The sequence below is a fragment of the Pelobates fuscus genome, chromosome 3 (genome assembly GCF_036172605.1).
Source record: "Pelobates fuscus isolate aPelFus1 chromosome 3, aPelFus1.pri, whole genome shotgun sequence".
In the NCBI taxonomy this organism is placed as follows: domain Eukaryota; kingdom Metazoa; phylum Chordata; class Amphibia; order Anura; family Pelobatidae; genus Pelobates; species Pelobates fuscus.
The window spans coordinates 176380955-176398893 of record NC_086319.1 but is presented as its reverse complement, the minus strand read 5'-3'; positions in this window follow the sequence as shown (position 1 = coordinate 176398893).

Here is a 17939-nt window from a genome sequence, read left to right as displayed (position 1 = left end):
CGGCCGGCGTTTGCAAGACCGGGTGAACCGCGAGGAACCGAGGAGACATGCCGTCCGGACGGATAAACTTCTAAGTCTCTACCTCTCTTAGAGGTAGAGGCTTCAGGTACCCTGACAATTGCCTCCTAACCGACTGCTTCTCGCTGTTTCTTTACATATGGGAGAGAGTTGTATAGTTGAAAACATATACGCTCTGGTTGACTCCGGGGCAGCTGAAAATTTTATAGACTCTGGTTTTGTAAAGAAAAACAGCATTCCCATCAGAGAGAAGGAGATACCCTTGGCCGTTGAGGCCATAGATGGCAGACCATTAATTTCTCCAGTAGTTACTCATGAGACTGCACCGTTACACATGTACACAGGGGTTTTACACTATGAAACCATTCGGTTCCAGGTCATCACCTCTCCCTCTTCACAATTAGTGTTAGGGTATCCATGGTTACGTGCCCACAATCCCATTTTGACTGGGAGACAGGGCAGATAAAATCATGGAGTGAAGCCTGCCACGAGTCTTGTACTATTGAAGTCACGCCTGTGAATTCTATTAATGTTCCTACCATTCCTCCTTTGTCTACGGCTATACCCTCTCAGTATTTATCTCTAAAGACTGTCTTTGATAAAAGAGAGGCTGACAAATTACTGCCTCACAGACCCTACGATTGTGCTATTGACTTGTTGCCTGGCACTATACCTCCAAAGGGCAGGGTGTACCCTCTATCGGTTCAAGAAAACCGTGTCATGGAGGAATACATTAAGGAATCATTAGACAAGGGATTTATTAGGAGATCCTCTTCTCCGGCTGGAGCGGGGTTCTTCTTTGTATCAAAAAAAGAAGGTGATTTAAGACCGTGTATTGATTATAGAGGTCTAAATAAAATCACCATCAAAAATGCATACCCTATACCGTTAATCACAGAATTATTTGACAGGCTCAAACATGCCACGGTATTCACCAAACTGGATCTTAGAGGAGCATACAATTTAATACGTATAAAGAAGGACCACGAATGGAAGACAGCATTCAACACTAGATCAGGCCATTATGAGTATACTGTTATGCCATTTGGGCTTTGCAATGCCCCAGCAGTATTCCAAGAATTTATTAATGATGTCTTAAGAGACTTTATTCACACGTTTGTTATTGTATACTTGGATGACATTTTTATATATTCTACAGATTTACACACTCATCACAGACATGTTACGACAGTTCTGAAGACCCTTCTTGCTAATGGTCTTTATTGTAAACTAGAAAAATGTCTATTCGACCAATCCGAAGTCCAGTTTTTGGGGTATTTGATTTCTGCTAAGGGTTTTCGCATGGATCCCCGGAAGCTCGCTGCTGTCATAGAATGGCCTCTACCGCAAGGTCTGAAAGCCATCCAGCGTTTTCTTGGTTTCTCCAATTATTATAGACGTTTTATCAAAGGTTTTTCGTCTATTGTAGCACCTATTACCCGTATGACAAAAAAGGATGGCAATACTCGTGTTTGGTCTACCGAGGCACTTCAGGCTTTTGAATTTCTTAAAACTACGTTCGCCTCTGCACCTATTTTACAGCATCCTGTCCCCTCATTGCCCTATATACTTGAAGTTGATGCTTCCGATATCGGGGTAGGTGCTGTCTTATCTCAAAGAGAGTCGCCTGAAAAACCATTGCATCCTTGTGGCTTCTTTTCTAAACAAATGTCCAAAGCAGAAAAAATTATGATGTGGGTATTCGCGAACTCCTTGCTATCATTTTAGCACTCAAAGAATGGAGACATTTGTTAGAAGGCACTAAAGATCCCATCCTCATATTTACGGATCATAAGAACCTATCCTACCTTAGCGAAGCTAAAAGATTGTCTTCCAGGCAGGCTAGGTGGTCACTGTTCTTGTCTCATTTCAATTATATAATCACCTATAGGCCAGGTGATCGGAACACTAAAGCGGACGCTCTGTCCAGACAGTTTGAAACTATTGACAAACAGGAGATTGATGTTACTCCTGTCATTCCCCCAGACAGGATAATAGCTACTACTATGTTGTCTATTTCCTCGTCCCTCTTGCAGGCCATACAAGCGAAACAAAGCATGGCACCTAGCGAGAGGCCTAATGATAAATTGTTCATTGACGTTCCCGAGAGACGGGATATTCTGTCACTTTATCATGATACTAAGACTGCTGGACATCCTGGTATTTCCAAAACGGTGTCAGCTGTTTCTCGGTATTTTTGGTGGGATTCCTTACAAAAGGATGTCACTGACTATATAAGTGCTTGTACTACTTGTGCCTGTATGAAATCCTCTCGTAGAGTTCCTTGTGGACTGTTGCATCCATTACCCGTTCCCAAGAGACCTTGGTCTAACCTATCAATGGATTTTATTGTTGAATTACCCCCTTCGAATGGTAACACTGTCATCCTGATGATAGTAGATCGGTTTTCCAAAATGGCTCACTTTGTGTCTCTTCCCAAGTTGCCCACATCCAAGGAACTGGCTCTTATCTTCGCTAGAGAAGTGTTTCGGTTACATGGTATTCCCTTATCTATTGTATCCGATAGGGGTAGCCAATTTATATCCAGGTTCTGGAAAGCCTTTTGTTCGGAAATGGGTATTTCTCTCTCATTTTCTTCCGCTTACACTCCCCAGTATAATGGAGCTGCTGAACGTGCCAACCAGTCTCTGGAGCAGTACCTCCGTTGTTTTGTGTCTCACCATCAGGACAATTGGTCTGACCTGCTTCCTTGGGCTGAATTTGCTCGGAATAACGCCACTCATGATTCTTCCGGCAAAAGCCCTTTTTACGTCGTCTATGGCCAGCATCCCGTTGTTCTTCCGGCTGCATTCTCCTCACAGGGCATGCCAGTTCTGGATGAGCATTTGGCTGGTTTGCGTAATACTTGGGAGCAGGTTCAGCATTCTTTGGTGGACTCTGCTGCCCGCCAGAAGGCTCAGGCTGACAAGCATCGCAGAGCGGCTCCTTCCTATGCTGTGGGGGACAGGGTTTTGCTTTCCACACGGAATATTCGCCTCCGGGTGCCTTCTATAAAATTGGCTCCCCGCTTCATTGGTCCTTATCGTATTATACATAAGGTTAATCCCGTTTCTTATGCCTTGGGTCTGCCTAAGAATCTGCATATACCTAATGTCTTTCACACCTCGTTGTTGAAGCCTTACGTACGCAACCGCTATACCCGACATGCTCCTCCTCCCCCTCCTGTCTCTGTGGAGGGTCATGAGGAGTTCGAAGTGTCTGCTGTTCTTGACTCTCGTTTCCTTAGGGGTCGGCTTCAGTACTTGGTACATTGGAAGGGTTATGGGCCTGAGGAGCGCAGTTGGATTTCTGCGGATGCTGTTCATGCTCCCCGCCTTGTGCGTTCTTTCCATTCGCGTTTTCCTGCCAGGCCTGGTCCTGCCCGCCCGGAGGGCGTGTCCTCAGGGGGGGGTACTGTAGCATTACTTACCTTATCCGGGGGCCGGCCGCGGTCCTCTCTTCAAGCCGCGCGCGGTCCTGCGGCTGCACGAGCCACACGCGGCTCATCCGACGCTTCTAACAGGAAGGCGGGCAGTGACCGCGTGATGCGGTCACGTGTCCCGCCTGAATCTAAGAGCGCGCCGCGAGTCTCAGGCGCGCTCTTAAAGAGACAGTGGGAGCCTAAATTGCAAAAAGGCTCCCATTGGCCCCTGTCATGCCATTCACCCCATACACTTACCTTTTGGGGGTGTGGAAGTGGCAGGAGCCAATCACATTAGTTTGGAAGCTACTTATACTTACCCTTTTCCCTTAGTTCCTTGCCCTATCGTGGTTTCTGGTTCAGTTCCCTTTAGCGCTTGTTGTGTTCAGTTGTGTTCCTTCGTATTTGACCTTGGCTTTGTATTCTGACTTTGTTTTCGCTTTATCCTTGTCTGTTCTGTTTGCCGGCTTGCTGTTTCCTGTGTACCAGACCCCGGCTAGTCCTCGTTTACGCTGTCTCTTCGTGCCCTTGACCTCGGATTGTTCCTGACTCTGTACTTCTCCTATATACGTCGAGTCCGGACATTCTAAGGTCCGGTAGACGTATCTCTCCTCTGTGCTGTCTTCTGTTTAGCTGGATCCTGCGTGTAGGGGTATATTCTCATTACAGGGGGGCCTCGCCATCTTCAATGATGGCTTCAGGCGCGCGCCTGGAGGACCTCATGAAGATGGCTGACTGGTCGAGGGAATCGTTTTTTCCTCTTATGGGTCGTGTGTATGCCACTGTCAACATCATTTCTCTGCCACATTCTTTTAAAATATGCTTCCTCATTCTAATACGTTTATCTAGTCTCCAGTTGTGCAAGCACTCTGTAAAAACCCACTACATCAGTGAAGATGATTAACAATCATGTTCATTTTTCTCCAGGTAGCTGTCCAACTTGTCTATTGTCTGCATTGACCCTACTTCACCCCTTCTCTACAGATACCCAGTCAAATAATGTATACATGCTATATTGTTAATACATCTGGCATTCAATCTTGTGCAATACATTGCACATCACCTTCTGTGTAATTATGCACCACATCCTTTAGCATGAGAGTTCATTTGAGCAGGGTCCTTGTCAATTTATATTCTCATATGCCAAACTTGATTTGTCAGCCTTGCATGAGTGTCATTGTTACCCATTATACAGATGTGTGAGATATGTTGGCACGTTATAGATGATAATATATACAATTGCTGTTAAATGCTTGTGACCGAAAGCAAGGAATTGTGCTGGAGGGAATCTATATACCTCCCCAGATTTTGCAAGGTTCCTACTTTGTGCAATTAGCCCCAGGGAAATGTGTTATGTTAAAATGAATTCCCATGGGGTGGAGCACTTGTAGAGCAGGGTGGGCCAGTGCTCCACTCCACATTTTGGAAGTTGCTTGGAACCTACAGGTGAGAAGTCCAGTTCTAGAGTTTCAATCCTAATTTAACTCACCTGAAAAGGATTGTTAAATACAGGTGCTATTAAGTACTCCCCTGCCAAGGAAGGAGGGAGATTGTGTTTTGATTTCTGTGAATGGAAACAGAGAGCTGAAAACCCTGAAACAGTAAGGTTGTTGTTTATGCTTATGTTGGGAAATGGACAAGACATCCATCCCAGTTAGCTAATTATTTTGTTTCGTTAGTGCTCAGAAGAGCAAGGATTTGGTTTTATATATTTTGTTACAACCTTTTATACCTTACTGTGCATTTATTTTGGAACCACAATAAAAAAGCAAGTCCTGTTACCTCATCCAGCGTGTGAAGTGCCTCTAAAGCCTGAAAAGACTGTGTGTAACACCCCAATGCCAAGGGTGTTACCAATGTACCAAGGGAAAGGAGTACTTTTGCCACAAAGGGTTGAGGGTTTTTTAACTCGAGAATTCTGGAGAATTTAAAAAAGGAATTTCAAAGTTTATGTCAAAATTGCCAAAAAAGCTATGTTGGGGAATGTTTAAATTCAAATATATTAACTTTCCCATGTCAGTTCTCCACAATTACCTGACGATAGAATTAACTCCAGTTGTGACAGAAGGATGTAGCTACTACGTGTGAAGATCGAGTTATTACCTATAATGAGATAAGAGCAAAAATTCGTATGGAAAACGCGATTAGTGATAATTTAATAATCCAAGCTGGATTTCATTAAAAGGTTCCCTATCGTAGACCATTGTCATTATTCTAGGGGACATAAATTTAGAGGAATATCTTCTTCTGATACAATCTTGATACATTAAGAAAAATGCATACATTTGAGATGGAATTACATAAACCTGTCAAATAATGCATGCAAGTTATTTTTTCACATTTTGAACTGATGACATTATTTATACAAAATCTTTTGGACTGCCTACTTGAGTGCTGCCCACCTTGGCCGCTCACTGTAATTAAAAACAATCTACGGGCAGCCATTGCACTGATCAGCCACAATATTAAAACCATTGACATGTGAAGTGAATAACATGTATTATATATTTATAATGGCACCTGTCAAGGGGTTGGGTATATTAGGCAGCAAGTGAACAGTCAGTTCTTGAATTCTATGCATTGGGAGCAGGAAAAGGTTTGGAGTTACTTTGGCAAGGGTCAAATAGTGATGTCTAGACCGGTGTTCTCAACCCAGTCCTCGTGGACCACCAACAGTCCAGGTTTTGTCAGCATCTCCATTGGAATAAAACAGGAAAATACATAAATCCTGGACTGTTGGTGGTCCATGAAGACTGGGTTTGGGAACACTCATCTAGACGACTGGGTCAGAGCATCTCCAAAAGAGCAAATCTTGTTGGATGTTCCAGGTATGCAGTGGTTTGTACCCACCAAAAGTGGTGAACCAGCATCAGAGTAATGGGGGCCTAAGGCTCATTGATGCACGTGGGAAGCGAAAACTAGCTCCTCTGATCTAATCACACATTAAAGCTACTGTATCTCAAATTGTTGAAAAACATAATGCTCACCATGATGAAAAGTTGTCAGAACACACAGGGCATCACAGTGCATTGCATATGGGCATGCATAGCCGCAGGTAAGTCAGAGTGCCCATGATGACCTTTGTCCACTGCCAAAACCGCCTTCAATGGGAACAAGAGTATCTAAGTGGACAATGGAGCAAAAAAAGGTTGCCTGGTCTGACAAATCATGTTTCATTTAGATCAGATGGATGACCATGTGCGTTGTTTACTTAGGGAAGAAATGGCAGCGGGAGGCACTATGGGAAAAGGGTAGGCCTTAGGCAGTGTTGTGCTCTGTGCAATATTCTACTGGGTCCAGGCATTCATGTGGCTGTTGTTTTGTTACATACCACCTACCTAAAAATTCTTGCAGACCGCATACACCCCTTTCATGGCAGTAGTGCTCCATGATGGCAGAGCCACATTTCAGCAGGATATGTCAAGCTGACACACAATTTTTTTTTTCAGGAATGGTTTGAGGAACATGATAAAGAGTTCGATGTGTTCATTAGTAGGGATGTGCATGGGCACAAAATTTGGTTCGGCACTTCAGAAATTTGGGACTTCGGCACTTCGGTTTGGTTCGGCACTTCGGTTCGACACTTCCAAAATTTGGGACTTTGGCACTTTGGGAATTCAAGACTTCAGCAATTCCATAAGCCTACCTCTACCCCTAACCATTACCCTACCTCTCCTACCTCTACCCCTACCATTAACCCAAAACCTTACCCCTAACCCTACTAGGGTTAGAGGAAGGTTGGGCTAAGGGTTAGGGTTAGTGGTAGGGTTAGAGGTAGGGCTAGTTTCTTGTCATTATTCCCTTAATTTTACCTCCCTCTCCTATTTTGCCACTTTTAAGAAATCCGAAACACTACGGCACTTCTAAAATTCGGCACTTCGGCTCGGATCGGCATTTCCAAAATTCGGCACTTCGGCAATTTGGTTCGGCACTTCGGAAATTCAGAAGCATCCTAATGTCCGAATTGCCAAATTTAAATTCGGACTGAAAAGAATTGCATATGCCTATTCATCGGATCTCAATCTGATTGAATATCGATGGGATGTGCTCGCACAACAAATTTGATCCATGGAGGCCCAACCTCTTAATTTGCAGGACTTTAATGTTTTGCTGCTAATGACGTGGTGACAGATACCACAGGACACGTTCAGAGGTCTTATTGATTACTTGCCTCAACACATCAGAACTGTTTTGGCAGCACAAGGGGGACCTACACAATATGAGGCAGGTGTTTTTAATGTTATGGTTGATCAGTGTAATTGCATTGGTGGTGGCAGCTTTTGATACTTGAGTTAAGTGTGGGTGGTGTTAACAGGGATATTTTTCATCATTATTTTTAGGCTGGTGTAGACAAATAATGATTTCAACTCTTTCACAATCAAAACCAAGTTTTGGACACACTTGTAGTGTGCTCCATGACAACTGATGGCTTAGCAGTGGGAGACCTAAAAAACCTTTTTAAAAAAAAAAAAAAAAAAAACACAAACACAAAAACGAATTATATTATTAGATTTTAGTATTTCTGGATTTGCTAGTAATGCAGGCACTAAAATAAATTGTTTCTCAATTGTTAAAGGCTGAACTCATATATAGTGCATATAGTATATTGTATATAGTATATTTAAGCATCAAATAGCACCCCGTTTTTCTTTGCTATCATTATATTAGCTGCTTTACTAAATGGATTACCAGACACAATCTGACTCAGTGATAGACCAGCATTGCTGGGAAAGACTGATTCCCTGTTGTGGAAAAAGGAGTATGACTATGAAATCACGGCAGGGTGATGGCTCAAAGACTGCAGAAGAAGGCTTAACCACAGAGGAGGTGTCTGTAGCTGGTTAGTTATGCACCAAGCTCTAAAGATTCCTTGGACTCTTATTTAGTAGATGTTTAGAAATATGTGTATCCAGCAGATGCAAACATATGGCTTCAGCTTATTCTAAAATAAGAGAGAGAGGCTGTAGAATACCAGTAGGAGAGAGAGAGAGAGAGACTGCACAGCGCCAGTCTGTGAGAGAATGCCAACTAACACTCGCCTTGTTGGAAAGGTCAATGGTCTTACGTGCTGGTATTAACTCCAGAGACTCAACTACACTCAGACCACATTTAGAGAAATTGGGCATCTGGGCAAGGTATATGACCACTGGCCTGAGAGTCCTGCAGTGTAAGCATTCGCAGAGCTCCCAGCAGAATCTGACCAGGACTATGAGGTGATTATGGATGTATTGTAGAAACAATGCATCCTTACTCCTGAGGTGTACTGGAAGATTTTCTGGATTTTGCAGAAATGTTCTACAGAGAGCTACACTGAAGTTATGGAACACCTTACATAGCAAGCGCCACTTCTGCGCCCATTCTGACACCTTGCTCCCTGCATGCATCATTACTGACGTAGCATGTATCCTCTTGTGCTACGTCAGTAATATATCATACAAATATGTCATCTCTCTCACCTTCATCTACATCTATCTCTCTCCCTAAACCAGCTGCCTTATCTTGCTCTCAACACAATTGATTGGCATTAGGTATTAATGAGAAAATAAACCTCACAAACAACATTTTAAGGACCTACATTTTACTATTTGTGTCCTTAAAATGTGTGATACCCTCATGCATACTGCTGTACATTATACTGCTGTGGATCTCTGTGATATAATCACACAAATCACAATACTATGAGTTGCATTATAGATATGTGACGCACTCAAATACACATTGAAGTGAGTTTCATCAGGTTCTGTGATACACTCACACACATTCCACATTACTGCGGGTCTTATTGCTGTGTTCTGTGATACTCCAAAAGACACTACATATTAATAAGGATGTATTACTTGCATTAACGGAATGCACACTTATTGCTGTGCAGCCGGGCTCTGGTGTGAGGAAGGGGTTAAACTTACCTCTTTCTCCAGCGCCGGACGGGGAGCTCTCCTCCTCCTCTCCGCCTCCGATCCTCCCTTTCGGCTGAATGCGCATGCGCGGCAAGAGCTGCGCGCGCATTCAGCCGGTCTCATAGGAAAGCATTTACAATGCTTTCCTATGGACACTTGCGTGCTCTCACTGTGATTTTCACAGTGAGAATCACGCAAGCGCCTCTAGCGGCTGTCAGTGAGACAGCCACTAGAGGATTTGGAGGCTGGATTAACCCATTTATAAACATAGCAGTTTCTCTGAAACTGCTATGTTTATAATAAAAAGGGTTAATCCTAGAGGGACCTGGCACCCAGACCACTTCATTAAGCTGAAGTGGTCTGGGTGCCTAGAGTGGTCCTTTAATGTATTTGTTCAGGTATGATCTATAGCTCCCTGTAGGAAATCTACTGTAAACACTGTATTTCCAGAGAAAATACAGTGTTGACATTGATTGATAGGAATACCTACAGTGGGACTTCCTATCATGTAGGGCCCTAAAAAGGCCTTGTACACGTCTGACGTGTGCAGGAGAGAGCGGAAGCGTCTGATTGCTCCCTGCTCACGCCCGCCTATTTCGTCATTTTGACGAAATAGGGGGCGCGGCTTCACGAGGCTCCCGGCGCTGGAACCAGGTGAGTAAAATACTCTGCCTAGAGAGTCCCTTTAATTTCTTGAAAATACATATATCAGGTGTTAGATGGTGAATCGAATCAGCAATAGTTTTCATTAAGTCATGACTTTAATTGCAGAATGAACACAGCCCGCCAAAGGACACAGTATGTGACACTTACCCACACCCCCTCCAGCAAGCATTTGGGTTTTATAATTGTAAATTATATAATCTAGAGGGAGTGAGATACCAGCGATGAATGATCTTGTAGTGGGACTACAAATGTGCCACATACTGCGTAATTCCTTTCAACGCTGTTGCAAAGGTAATCCAATCTGTAAGATCAAATTCTTTATTTAATTGTATTTCACATTTCAAAATCCAGTCAAAATTTGTGAATAACATTCCCAGCTAAATGCGTGTAACATATGGAAATGGTCTGAAATATATATATATTTTCTTTAAAATTGATAGTTCAAATGTACAATTATAGAAATTCTGCTGGGAAAGGCCACAAGTTGATATACATCCAACGTATATGAATGTATGTATATCAACTTAGTCTCTCTTGATATTCTGATAAAGACCTTGGCTTGTACTTTACTTTGTGTATTTCTGGAATCCTGACCTGGTTTGTTACTGACTTTGAGTAATTTTGGAATCTTGACCTGGCTTGTTTATTTGTTTATCCGTATTTATATAATCCTGACCTTGGCTATTACCGACTTTGTCTTTAGTTTTATTACATTAAGTCCAGCCACTCTAAGGCCTGGTAATACATCTTATTTAGAACCTCTGTTTGTGGGATTCACCATTTTCTTTAACCCCTTAAGGACACATGACGTGTGTGACATGTCATAATTCCCTTTTATTCCAGAAGTTTGGTCCTTAAGGGGTTAAATTGGGGTATTACCCCATGACAAAACTCCCTTGCCAGTGTGGGGATTAATCATGTGGTGAGTGGCTGGCTAGCTGCTACATTAAAATGTAAAAAAAAATAAACCTAATACAAAAAAAAATAATAAGATGCTTATTTCATCTAAATCTACTTTCCTTCAAACCAAAAATGGACACAATAAAATCCATAGTAACACTATGAAAATTAGTGAAAATATAAAAACACTCGATTTGCAAAAAACAAAAGAAAATCATGTGGTTGACCTCATAGTGCCTACGTTTGTTTTCCCACCATTTCACTACTGGCTACTAGCGGGCAAACATGATTTTTTTTAAATTCAGACCAAACTGGAAAACATCAGCGTCTGGATTTCAGACTTAATTCAGGTTGCTTTGGAGCCTGTTTTGCAAAATCCGGACATTGTTATCCCCTTCCTGACCGCAACGTCCAACAGAAAGCGGTCCTTAAGGACCGCGGACGTACCTGATACGTCCGCGGCTAATTTGATCGCTAGAAGTGATCGTGATCGCTTCCAGACGCTCTGATAGTATTACAGCAATGCCTCGCTGTTGAGGCATCACTGCAATACCCCCCTTACTGCCGGGCATTCGGAGAGCACCGGGTGATCACTCCCCCCAAACACTTCCAGGTTGCTCCACGTGGCACCTGGCAGTACAGCAGAGCACCGGAAGCCATCAAACAGGCTTCCGATGCTCTGCCTGTGCTGAGTGCCTCGAGGGGTCGAGGCACTCAGTGAAGAATTCAATAAAATAAAAAATAAAAATCTATAAAAATTTAATAAAATAAGTCCTATTAACCCCCCTTCCCCAGCCATGTGGCTCCCAAGATGACGCTGCCTTTCTAAAGGCAGTGCATCATGGGGCTGCTGGGGGTGTCCTTAGCCTGCCTCATCATAGAGGCAGGCTAGGGACATACAATCAGGGCTTGCCCCTACAATCATATTAATTATAACTATGATCCCCATTTCTCTGATCAGGTCAATATTAGCAAATATTGACTCTGGTCAGTGTGGATCTCTCTCCCTCTCTTCACTTATGTTTTAGGTAGAGAGATTTAGGTAGTTTAAGGTAGGGATTTGTAAAATTGTTTTCAGAGCCATTAAAATTGTTTTCAGAGCCTTTTCAGAGCCATTAAGCACTATCTTGCCAGTGATCACTACAATCACTGGCTCTTGCACAGCAGCACTTTTTTGCTGTCTGTGCATTTTGTTAGGGGTTCATTTTGTTGTGATTTTTTTTTTTCGAGATCCAAAAGCTCTTTTCAGAGCTATTAACCCCCTATCCTGCCAGTGATCACTGTATAGATCACCGGCTCTTGCACAGCAGCACTTATTTTGCTGTCTGTGCATTTTTTTAGGGGTTCATTTTTTTATTATATAAATGAGAAAACAGGGGGCTGAAGTTTCTGTTTAGGGGATAATGGAGTGCGCTGGATTTTCTTTTTTATTATATAAATTGGCTCCCAGCAGATCCCTATTTATGCATATTCAGGTGAGTGCAGCCAGCCCCCTGTTTTCTCATTTATATATTTGGGAGTCTAGCCAATTCCTTGGCTTTGCAATCCTCCCTGTCACAGGTGCCTCATGCCAGGGTCCTATTTAGCCTTGTACTGCAGAGAACTCTAGATGGAATTTTTGTCCCCAAGTAAGTAGCTCATGAAGCAGACACTAGGCTGGTAATGTAGGACCTGCCAAAGATGGGGTACATTGACGTTATGGCAGGCTTATGCAATGTATTATCATATAATGTAACTAAACCCCCATTATTTTTTGCCTGGATTAGGTGTTTTTAAAAAATGAAAATAAACTAACTAAATCTGTCAGCACTGAAGTTGGAGATCACTAAGTAAAGTGATTGTGATCATGTCACAGAGGTCATACAGCGCTGAGGAGGCGTATGCCATCCTTGCGCTAAAGTCTGACGCGTTTATGTCTGACTCCGACCCTGATTTTGACCCTGCCAGGTGCTCACATACATCACTAGATACAGTGTCTGCTGCTAGTGATGTATCTAGTTATGATGTATCTGTGGCTGCTAGTCCCCCTGCCAGAAGGAGACATGCTGATCCAGCTGGCAGTAATGCTGAGTAGTGGGTAGTTCCTCATCGCCAGAGGCCAGATATCCCACCCTTCACTGTAAATCCTAGCATCAATGTGGATGTCGCAGGATTTAGCCCTCAGCAGTTTATGGTGGTGTTTCTGGGCGATGATGTATTGGGGAATATTGTGGCCCAAACTAATGTATATGCCCATCAGTTCCGTGCTGCAAAGCCCCACTCTTTTTTGGCAAAGCAGCAATGGACCCCCATCGATGTGCCAGAATTAAAAAGATTCTGGGCATTGACTATGCTGATAGGCATCATAAAGAAGCCCTCTATCTGCTCCTACTGGAGCAGTAGCCCCATCTGCTCTACCCCCATTTATTCCCAGTGTATGTTTAGGAAGAGGTATAAAATGATTCTACATTTCATGCACTTCAGTGACAACAGCCTGTGTCCCCCTAGGGAGCATCCCCAGTTTGACAGGCTGTATAAAATCTGCCCCCTGATTACCCACTTCGCTGCCAGGTTTGCAGAGACTTATACACTTGGAAGGAATTTATGCGTAGATGAATCCCTGATGAAGTATAAGGGAAGGCTGGGATTCAAGCAGAATATACCTTCCAAGCGCTCCAGGTATGGTGTAAAAGGTGTATAAGCTCTGTGATAGCGAGACTGGGTTTACTCAAGCCTTCTGGGTGTACGAGGGAAATGCCCAGAACATATGGGTACCAGTGGCAAGACTGCCTGGGACCTGATATTCTCCTAGATGAACAAAGGGTACCACTTGTATACAGACAATTTTTATATAAGTGTCCCTTTGTTCAAGCTACTGTATTGTTTTGATACAGTAGCTTGCGGTACAATCACAAAGAACTGCGCAGGTTTCCCAGGACAAGTTGCACGCACCTGGCTACGAAGGGGGGAGACCTCAGCTCTGTGCCAAGAGGAGCTGTTGGCAGTTAAGTACAGAGACAAGAAGGATGTGTACCTTCTTACCACCATCCACACTGAGGGGACTGTGGAGGTCTCTGTATGTGGCAGAGCTGAGAGCACAAGGAAGCCAGTGTGCATCAAGGCCTATAACCGGCATATGGTGGAGTTGATCTGGAAAATCAGCTGCTGCAGCCCTACCTAATTATACGGTGGACAAGGGACTGGTACAAAAAGGTTGCAATTTACTTAATGCAGATTGCAACCCACAACGCTTTTTTTGTTTTTCAAAAAAGCAAACCTTGGAATCAGGGTGGATTTGATTTAAATCACGATTTAAGTCACTAGTCAGTAAGGCTTGATTTAAATCATAGTTTTCTACATAAAGACTAATTCTTGCTGGTATAACTTTAATATGCAAGTAGATGAAGATTTTTAGAATAACAACTTTTCATATTAGTTTTTTTATCCCCAGTTTAATAGGTTAATCATTCATATTTGGACAACTTTTAGGTTGTACTTAGGAAGGAGAAAAATAATCATTACCTTAATAATAATTTAAATAGATTTATTCAAGTGAAACAATAACATTACAGCATATGTTATTTGCTTAAACAAACATCCATGCTTGTTAACTAATTTGGCTAAACAAAATGAATGAATGAGTCCAAAGGAAGAGAATATTCCTTCAACGCCTGCAGAAGAAGCTACTGCTGTTAAAAGTGAAATCATTACTTGAACAGTCTCTAAATCCAAGTGCTTAAGTGACTTCCACCAGTTCACTGGTGTGACTTTCTTTAAAATATATTCAGCAAACATATATTTATTGAATGGTTCCCCCTTAGCTTTGAAGTTTATTATAGTTGGCATTACAAATGGATGATTGCTGGATACCCATGTCATAGCTAACTCCTCTTCCTCAGCACTTAAGTTTTGATCCTGGTACTGGATATTGACAATATTTGCCAAAAAATGAGCTGGAGACAGTACTTGTCCCATTTGTTTTTTTAATGCTTGTAATTTAATTCTGTCCATGTGTAGTTCTGTTTTTAAGTGTTCACTCCTTTCCTTCCAAATTTCAACAGCATCAGCAATAAAACAGCTATTTTTCTGTATTTTGTTTAAAGCTTCAGAGATGGGTTTCAGGATGCTCAGCATATGTTCAACATTTCTCTTAAGCCCAATGTTGAGGATTTTGGCCGTGACAGTGCCGTCTATTTTATCTCGATTTTGTTCACCAACTGTCATCAGAATAGGCCAGTTCTTGATATACTGCTCAAAACAGCCCACCACAGAGTTCCATCTAACATCTTGTGGGAGCGTTAGCTTGGTTCCACCCATCCTTTTCAGAGCTGCTGCAGCAAAATGATTGTTACGGAAGGATTTAGCAATTTCAACAACATTAGTCTTTATTTCTGGAACACTTAAGTCTTTGGCTAAGAGGTGCAGCAAATGAGCACTGCAACCATATGTTATAACCTTTGGATGGTAATATATTTTCCTCAAAAAGCATTTTATTTAAAAAAAAAATCCGATTTAAATCAAAAAAATCTGATTTTAAAAAATTTTTTTTTTTAAATCATTGATTTTTATCCACCCTGCTCGGAATGCAACTGACCTTTTTACAGTTTCAGCTCCAGATCATTTCTGGGATTTTGTACCGTAATGCACCTGCTCCCTGGGCAGTGATGGGAGAGAGTAGAGTTGGGGCTAAACATTTTATTTTTTTTAAATACCCCAACTGCAGCAAAGCAGAATCCCCCAAAAATATGCAGAGTCTGTTTTAAGAGGGGGCAGAGAAAAGATACTGTATATAACTGTCCTGATTGCACTGGACAGCCTGGACTCTGCATTGGGGACAGATTCAAACGATACCACACAATGGTCCATTTAAAAAAAAAAAATATATATATATATATAACATTTGCTGTTCAGTTTTTTTTGTTTTTGGTTATGTTTACTCTATGTATGGGGGGCATGGGTGTACTCAGGAGGCCTTGTAGAAAACAACCTGGAGTGCTTTCTTACAATAATCAACAACAGGCTTTCCTAAATCACAGTCAAAAAGCAATGTGTGTGTAAAAATGAAAATTGAAAAATTACCACCACACACTTTCTACAATTATTTGGGCTAAAACTGTTGCATCAAAGCACTCCATATAGAATACCTTGGGGTGTCTACGTTTCAAATATATACCCTTTCATGGCAATAAATAAAACTGGGGTGCGTGATAAGCCCCAATCTAAAGATAGGCTTTTCAGAAGAAATACTTTCAGTTTCAACTCAAATTACAAGTCATACAATTGTAACTGAACCTTCCCAAAATCCTGGCAAACCTATGCATGGGGGGCATGGGTGTTCTCAGGATGCCTTGCAGAAAACAACCTGGAGTGCTTTCTTGCAATAACCAACAACAGGCTCCCCTAAATCAAACACAAATGTGTGTGTAAAAATGAAAATACAAAAATTACCACCACACATTTTCTCCAATTTTTTGACTAAAACAATTGCATCAGAGGCATCAAAACACTCCATATACAATACCGTGGTGTGTCAACTGTATAAATATATGCACGCGCATGACAAGAAAAGAAATAAGGATATCTAGTTAGGCCCCCAAAAAGAAGATATGTCAAATTTAAAAAACACATGTCAGAAGTTTGGCATTGCACCCCCCAAACAACCCAACAAATCTATACATAGGTGGTATCACTGTACTCAGGAGATGTTGCGGAACACATATTGGGGTGTTCTTTGGTAGTAACACCTAACAGGAGCTGAGAATCCATGCCTAAAGCAGAATGTGTGTGAAAAATAACGCAAAAGATGACTACCCAAACGTTTGACAAAGACTGGTGGAATAATTAGTGCATGGAAAATGTTAAAATACCACCATTTGAAATACCCTAAGGTGTCTACTTTTCAAAAATATATTGTTTGATGGGGTAAATTACATTGGCCGGCTTAAAAATGTGCCACATGGGATATGGGTGCATGATGGCCAGCTGTGAAAATTCCAAGTTAGAAAACTGGAATGCGCACCCTCCAAATAAGGTCTTTTAGCCCCCAGAGAACCCGACACACCTGTACATGGGGGGTATCACTGTATTCAGGAAATGTTGCTGAACACATATTCAGGTGTTCTTTGGCAATAACCCTTAAAAGTCTTAGTACATGTATTTGGAGACAGACGCTCCACCTTATAATGACAGAGAGTCTGACATGATGACATGCCTGCCCCTTTGAGTGATGGAAATGCCAATGTCAGTATCCAAACTGATGAATGACACATGTAAGAAATTTGTTTTCTACATATTCTTTCATTATGTCATTTAGATGGATTAACTTTAATATGAATTAGGATTCTTCGCAAAAAGATGCCCAAGTCTACCCTCCTGCCTGGGGAGGGAGCTGAAAACGGTGCTGGAGGCAATTTAGGGATTAAAACTGTTCGAGGTAAAAGTGATCCTGGTGGCCCAATAAATTATTTATAAAGTGCCAACAAATTCCTCAGCACTGTACAAAGGGTTTAAATTAAGTTGCTATGGTGCCTGGTGTGTTCCTTTACTGAATAAACCTTTGGATTCCTAGTCTATGAAGTGATTTGCAGTAATTGTACAAACTGAAATCAGTTTAAAATGATTTAGGCTCAGTTTCCTACTACAACTCAATACATTTATCTAAATGCAAATATCACTAATTGTCTGATGGTTAATCTATGTATAGTGCCCTGTGTGATAATAATAATAAGATTCCATTGGAATAGTATGTGCATTCCTGGGATGGATTCTTCCAATGTGTCCTGTCACCCGGCCTCAGAATGCTCCCAGTCACTGACACACACACCCATTCATAAATGCAGGGTGCAGCTGGATTCCAGAGCGATCAGGAAGTGAGTGGGAGGAGCCAGCCATGCGTAACTCGCACGCAGGTGACTCGGTTACCAAGACGCGCCTTAGTAGTTACCTGCCAGTGACGTCACGCAAGAGGCGGAGCCCTGCTGCCTGCGTGGAAGGTTTAGCCACCTCAGGTTGCGCGAGCAGACAAACCCGCGGCTCGCTCTTACTGCGCGTGCGTCGTG